Source organism: Agrilus planipennis, unplaced genomic scaffold (assembly GCF_000699045.2).
Source record: "Agrilus planipennis isolate EAB-ADULT unplaced genomic scaffold, Apla_2.0 scaffold229, whole genome shotgun sequence".
NCBI classification, from domain to species: domain Eukaryota; kingdom Metazoa; phylum Arthropoda; class Insecta; order Coleoptera; family Buprestidae; genus Agrilus; species Agrilus planipennis.
Window position 1 is genome coordinate 109,264 of NW_020438917.1, and position 8,283 is coordinate 117,546.

The window sequence follows — 8,283 nt, forward strand, 5'->3', positions numbered from 1 at the left end:
ATATAACTTTCTCAATATTTTTATGTATTTTTCATTAGTTTTACCTTTGAATATTGTTTAAGAATGACTATATAAATATTTACATGCCTAGAAATGTATAAAAATTGGCATATTTATTAACTTTGAACTCCCATAACTTTTTATGGGAGTGAGACCGCCACGAACTTTTTATGGTACAGTGGTGGGGGAGACCCCCTCTTTTGATCCCCCCCTTCGGGGGTGGGGGCCATCATCTAGACCTTCACCCACCGACGTCCTGTATAGTTTTTACAATACGTCAGCGAATGTTCCATTTTCCATTAATTAGGGGAATTATGCGTTTAACTGTTGAATTATCGTAAAAATCTTTAGAAACAAAGAAGCAATTCTGTCTTCGCTTGTTCGCGTCCTTGTTCTTTTATTTTCTAGACACGAAAGTGTAATTACAGAAGCTCGAAAACAGGAAGTTTGAGCATAATTCTTTCGCTATCTGAAATTGAGGCTGCTAGTGTGAATGTAGCCGTGTTAAATAAAAGAGATATAGGTGACTGTGACTAGGCGAACTAAATTCTCTCGCGGCAAAGGATTTACTTCCTTCTCGGGCCGATTACACTTTAGCCAAGCTTGAATTTCGTCGTCGACTAGCTAACAAAAGTCTGATAAATCGGGAACAATTGACAGAATAAAAACTGTTAGCTACGTTCTATTCACCAATTTCTATCTAACAAAACTTAAGTGTATTAAAATCGGATAAAGGTATTACAACATAACGGAAAAACTTTTGCGATGGAATCATCATTTCTATGCTTCGCTCGCTTGGAATTCAGTTTGTTATAGTCAGGATGTTGGCACCCCTAATTCAACAAATTTAGACTTTTTTGAGCGCCAATATTTTATAATACGATAAATAAAAAAACAAGTAATGTTAAGTATAATTTTAGACTTTTCCTCCGATTTTTTGTTATATTTTCAATGGTACCTCTACACGATGAAACCGTAAAGATACAAACATGTGGCAATTCGAATTTCTTTTGTAAAGTTACAAACTACCAGAAAGCTTCACTTCCGGATTAAATATTACTCCCTAATCCCATTTCAATTTTCTTGGTAAATTTAAAGACCTTTGAAGTGCACACCTTTTACGGTCGTTAAACTTTCTGAAAAGGTAAATCTTTCTGAGAAAAATATCCACTTAACGAATATCTTTTGACTCGTTTGTCAAAAAAAAAAAAAAAACTGTACCTCTAAAAGATGAGCTATTCAAAAGTAAAGAATCAATGTACCTACATGTATCTTAATACTTCTAGTAGATAGGTAGCAACATTCGCTACACAAACAGTAGAACACGTAAATAAATAGAACACTTTCATTCTCGTTACATTAAACAGCACCAGTTATCGTACTGTTCCATCTTCCCTATTACATTTCCTAGGTGACAAAGACAGACGCTCAAGAAACATAAAAATGTATTATTATTTTTTTAATAGAACATCAATGCAATAATTTGCAGTCAAGAGCATCAACCAGTTGGAATTAAATGATACCAGTATTCATATATTTTACTGGAGGTTGAGAAAATGACGTATTTTTTACAGTAGGAAACCTTCTCACGCATGAAGAGCTAGTTAGAGACATTAAAAACAGAAACAGGAGTTAAAAGGAGTAGAGGTAGACCTAGATTATTTCGGTAGGATACAGTACAGAGATATAAAGTAAATGATAACGCAGGGTCGAGTAGCCTTTAACAAAAAGAAGTCACTTAGTGTTCACAAACAGTTAAGGACGTGAAATATTCTAATTTTAGGTAAATGTGAAGATTAGCTCAGGATAAGAAAAAGGGGAGGTCAGTGTCCATGACGATGAAATGGGTTTTTGGCGATAGTTACATTGGAAAACGACCAGCGAGCAACAACTTTAAGTTTTCCAATATGTTGATGATTTTGCACATTAATTTTGAGTTGAAGATTTTCAAAAATCGGCTACTTGACTTGATAAATCAAGTATAGTTGATACGTTCAAAATTGGTACAATCTATTACAATAAAACTGTCACATCTACTTTCTTCTTTCAACTTACTAACTAGATTAGAACGGTTGCTGATAGAACGTTTATTTTTACTCACGACAGACGTTATAGGGAACATAGAAAAGAGATATCAGATAGGAATTGCAGCGGACCCTAACAAAGAAAAAGGAATAACATTACAGCAATCAATATGTAACAGAAAGAGATGCAGACAAACAGAATTTAAGCATGTTGCTAGTATCGGACTTTAAAGAAACTTTAACATTCTCAAGAATTTAGGAAAGCAAAGATACTTGTTTAAAGATATAATTCCAATCAGGCAGTTATAAAGCCGACTCTAATTTTTTGCATGCCCAAGCGACCCCTAATCGCTGCATCGCTTACTATTACTGAGTTATCTCTTTTCACTTTTTTGTTAGTACGATCATGAAGCTTTTCCTGACTTAACAAGGGCGTGTTCAAAACGCAGCAAACGACTACAGTCCCAAGTGGAAACCATTCATTCTCACAGATAATTCTTTGAGGACTTTGCCAATTTTAATCGTCCCAACTATAGCTTGAAAATTTAGTCATGACGTGAATTTCTAGATATTAGGTATCTTTTATAAATCAAATCGAAGAGGAAACTGAAGAATAAGAATAAGTAAGATTTATTCTCCATGTGAATTTCAATTATTGCAAATTGGCGTTAACGAAGTAGCAGCTGAATTAAATTTGATAAGCGCATACAACCGCCAAGCAAGCGGTATTTCCCCGTTTTGCTAAAGAGCATTAGCATTGGAAACGGAAATGGCTAATTAAAACAATTAGGGTTGCGTCTGTTTTTGTTAGCATCCAGGATGATAACTCTGTGGTGAAATTGTTCTATCTCTGTATGGTAGTTAGTCCGCCGCGTTCGGTATGAAGTAACAGCTTTCGCGGTTAAAAATAAAAAGCTCCCACTCATTACAGATATGCCATAAATCGCAGTGAATCACGCCGCACGAATTGCCACTATTATATTTATACGTAATTCTCTACAATGATGGAAACCAAAAGAGCAAATTGACTGGAAAATCGTGACACTCGGAAACATTTTTGCTTCATAAAACACCACAGCATTTCGACGAATAAATGAAGAGAAAATAGAACGCAGACAACAAAAAAAAATACACTTTTTATACATGATTGTCTCAGAAGGTTATCATATTACTCTAAAACAATGAATGCCTTTCTTCAAAAGGGAAATTAGATACCTTAGACAGATACCAAAAGAAAACAAAAATGAATGAAAAGCTGTACAAACAGAACTCAATCCGCATAACAAGCCTGCTTAATTGCTTGGAATAAATGGTATCATACTTCACCTGAATTAATAATCTCTCTTAAGGTCGTTAGTCCTAAAACTGACTGGACACGCATCTCCACTGTTTCCTACCCTGAATTAATCTTCGCATTTCCCCAAAACTAGAACAACCCACATCCTTAACCATTTGCGAACAGTAATCTAATCTAGGTCTACCTCTATCCCTACTGACTCCCGTTTCTGTCTCTAATATGTCTCTGACTAGACCTTCATGCTTGAGAAGCTTTCCTACCAACCTATCTCGCCTATTTATTATCGACTTCCATAGAGTCCTCTGTTTTCCTATTCTTCCTAATACCTCTTAATTTCTAACTGTCTCTATGCAAGGTATCCTCATCCTTCGAGTATAACACCACTTTTCGAACGCTTCTATCCTTTTCTTCTCCGCCGCCCTGCCCATGTTTCGTACTCGTACACCGCCGCGCTCCAAACATACACCTTTACAATATTTTTCGAATTTCTAAATTAACCGTTCGCGAGCATAGAAGTGACTTCTTTACTACTTCTTCCATCCTGACTTCCCAGATACCTAAAATCAGTCACTTCTTCTAATTTTTCGTCTCCTATCTTTATATTCGCTCTTTCCCTACTTTTTCTTCCCTTGCATGCCAGTATTTTAGTTTTACTTTTATTTATTTTCATACAGTACTGATCTGTCAGTACCGCTTCCATTTTATTTAAAGCTATCTCTAACTCCTCCTTACTAGATGCTAATACTGCTATATCATCTGCAAATCTAAGCATACTAATCTTTTACCCTTGCATATCTTTCCCTACAGTTGTACTGTCTTTAATGATGTTGATCGCGTCTTCGATGTATAGATTAAAAAGTAGGGACGACAGTGTGGATCCCTGTCTGACTCCCTTCCTAATATTTACTTCTCTACGTTGCAGCCCCAGCTCTATAACTGCCCGTTGCTCTTTATACAAGCTAAGTATCACTCTTCTATCTTTGTAACACGTCCCTACATTTTTAGGTATATTTAACATCTTGTCCCATTTAACATTGTCAAAAGCTTTTTCTAAATCTACAAAAACATCTCTAAATAATAGTTTATAATTTTTCGAGATGGAAAAGCAGTTATTAGGCATTTGAAACAAGATTAATTATGTGCAATTACAAATTCCCTATCAATGTTAAACTGTTTTGAAAAATGCAAACATGGAATTTGTATTTTTAAGAACTGTCCCAGTACGAAAATTCATGCTTTAAATAGAACTTTTTTTACGTAGAAAACAATAATTTTCAATGATTTAGTAACAAAATAGAGTTTTATTTGGAAAACTGATAACTGCCCACATGCTTGATAGATACTCGATTGGAAAAATCCATTTAGTTGTTATTAGGGTTTCTGAAGCCGTATAGAAAAAGAAAGGGCTAATAAGAAGAGGGCTTTTGTATACACAGCTGCTTGATGTCTAGTAAACAAAAGCCTGCCTTTTATTAAATTTCTCATCTTCATAAAATAACGTTTTTTATTTACCTAATACAAACAAAACGCAAGCCCCAGTAACAATGTGAATAATGTAGTCCACAGTCTATGATGTTATAACATCATAATTAATAAATATTTGACTAGTTTTGCACTAGACACGTTAAAAAGAAATAAACGGTTTGACTAACGAATATTACCTAGTAATACATAATTCACACGGTTAATGAATTACAAATTTAATCCTGATGGGACCAGAAGTTTGAAATCACATTTCTCAATTTTCGTTACAATGTAACTCAACCTCTACACATTTGAGTCCGGAAGGACTCCCCGATAATTAGAGTTGAACCCATTAAACAGCATTTGTCTCTAACAGCTGCAGTTAACACATTTTCGAAACCGTTTAACATTTTAGTATTCACCTACTCCTTCCACATATATGTACGTTCATTCAATAAAGACAAATAAGAACGGAATATAAGGATACTATGAAAAAGTAAAGAAATTCACACGAATATTTTCAGCCATCTTTTCGTATAAATAATATTGTCCAATAAATGAAATTTAATACCTCTAAGGCTATATTCAAAAGATTTTCAGATGTTAGCTTAGGACCGCTTTTAGAGAAGCAGATGATATTTTCCAATAGAAGTGGTTAAAAAAATTTTAATGCCTATATTCGGTTACCCTATCTGTATAACCCTTAAAACTCTTCACACTACTCGTTTTATACAGGTATTAAGACAAACTGTTCACAAAACATGAAAATTACACATTTTTTCGTCAGCATTTTCTGTTTAATGGCATCTAACAAAAACCAAGAAATCATTTAAATAAAGCAATACAACCCTTATCTTCATCATAAGGTCGTCAGTCCTAAGACTGGTTGGACACGTACCTCCACTCTTTCCTATCCTAAGCTAATCTTCGCATTTCCCTTAAACCAGAACATCCCACAACCTTAACTATTTGCGAACAGTAATCTAATTTAAGCCTACCTCTACCCCTCATAACTCCCGTTTCTGCCTCTAATATGTCTCTAACTAGACCTTCATTCCTGAGAAGGTGTCCTACCAACCTATCTCGCTTATTTTTTATTGAATTCCATAGAGTTCTCTGTTCTCCTATTCTTTCTAATACCTCTTCATTTCTAACCTTCTTTATCCACGGTATCCTTATCATCCGCCGGCAACACCACATTTAGAACGCTTCTAACATTTTATTTTACGCCGCGCCCACCGTCCATGTTTCGCACTCGTACAGCACCGCGCTCCAAACATACACCTTTAACAATCTTTTTCAAATTTCTAAATTAATCGTTCACTTCTTCTAATCTTTTGTCTACCATCATTGCATGAGCTCTTTCCCTACTTTTTCTTCCCTTGCATACTAGTATTTTTGTTTTACTTTTACTTTTTTTCATACAATACTATTTCGTCTACCGATCCTGTATGTATTATTCTAAAGTCTCCAGCTTCTGGCTAACAGACTTCACCCTAACAATTCTAAGAAGCATTAAATTACGTATGATGCTTTTAAAATGAGATGTTATAGGCGGATGACATCGTAGATAGAAAAGTTAGAAGGGAGAATGTTTTAGAAAATAAGATTTTCCATTCTCCGCATTTTTTTTTTTAAATTTTATCACTTATACAGATATCTTCTTTTTGTGATAAATAGCTCTGTAAATCAATACATGAAATTTTCATTAATCAAACCCTCGGCTTTCTGGATTACGCTAACTTATGTGAACAAAACAAACACACACACATCTACACATAATATGTATTAGGATGGAAGTTGTCAAGTTAAGTTAATGTTAGCATTGACGGGTGGGTGTTCTCGTAATACTTGGGCTTACCACCTTTAGTTATTAAAGTCATCCCCCAAATACATTAATAAATTATTATCATGTACCTAAAATTTATTATCTAACGTCGGAAACTTTCTCCAATCGATAATAAATAAATAAACAAAATCAACTGTCATGTGAAAAAAGCTTGGGTCTTTTAAGTAATTTCACCCATAAATATATGTAATGTAATTTTTAAACATAATATTTCGACTCTATTATTTACGGTTATCGTTCAGCTGACATTAAACGAATAAATTATCTGAAGTTTAATATAATGAAACTTTCTGTGGCAAAAGTTTTCAAACAGTTTTGTTCCCGCAAAGCGTTTCAGTTTGTATATATATGTATAATTCGGCATTATAATAAAATCGGTCTAACTGAAGGGGAGGAAATAAAGCTGAATTTAGACCATTTTATTAATGGATAAAAGCCTGTTTGAAACAACAAGATTAAAAGTAACGACAAAAGAAATTTCCACAAGAAATAATAAGCAATACGTAATTTATTGTATCATTTTACTAAAATAGCGAATGTTTCAAAACTTTTAATACTACCGTATTGAATAGAAGTAACCCTTAAACAGAATTTTCATTCTTTTTTGGAAAGCAATAACCAGAAAAATCAGCATTAGCAGATGAATTTCTTTTGAATCTCTAATGTTTTTACCTAAATATCCTTATATCTCCCCGCAAATCAACATATCAATCGTGTATATTATTAAATTACAAACTTGGTTAGATAATGATTTAGGAGCCCAGAAATGGGATTGAGTACTGCAAAATGAACTCCTGGAACCGATAACGACAATATTAGCACTATCTCCAGAAGAACTATTGAACACAATATTTTGCAAGTGCAAGAATGGTTGTGGTTCACGCTGCGGATACAGGAAATCAAGGTTGCAATATTCTTTAGCTTGTAGTCAGTGCAATGGACAAGCGTGCTTCAATGCTTCATTTTATCAAAGCGATCTCGACGAAGAAAGAGCATTTGACCCCGAAATCCTTGACGGTTTAGAGACAAATATCCTTGAAAACGAAGATGACGATGGCAATGAATTAGAAATTTTCCAGGGACCGGAAGACAATGATAAAGAAAAAGAGGAAAAGTGAGATTTATGTCCTAATTATTGAAGTTTGTGTAAATCCTCATCACATTTGATCTTCAACTGTAGTCAATGTATGATACGTGATATCTTAAAGACGGTTATTAAAAAAATATTTGGAACACAAAATTTGTAGAAAATAGTATGCTTTACAATTTTTAAAATAGATTACACTTGCATTGAAACCACAGGAAGCGAGATATTACCAAAGAATTGATTTTAGTGACTTTAATCTTGAATATTTTAAGACTTTTAACACAACATATAGAATACCAAAAAAAAAAAGATTTATACAAGTTTACAGCTTATTATCTTTCATTCCGAGGTGAAACCCCTAACATGACTAGATTAATACCGAAATTTCTGGGATGTGACATACATTTGAAATACGTACTATACTATGTACGAAGGTTTGAAATTGTTGGAAGTAACAAGTGTTCTATATTTACTTCAGCCAGGCGGCTTTAACGTAACACTTATTACATACTCTTACAAAATAGTCGAGGAGACTTCCGGACAAATGCATCTCGCACACACA

At 34.1% G+C, this 8,283-nt stretch overlaps 1 protein-coding gene across 4 annotated transcripts in view; it reads right to left on the reverse strand.

Moving 5' to 3' along the window:
* Positions 1-8,283, reverse strand: part of LOC108741104 (fasciclin-2) — a 109,168-nt gene that overhangs the window by 91,505 nt on the left and 9,380 nt on the right. The window lies entirely within an intron of this gene.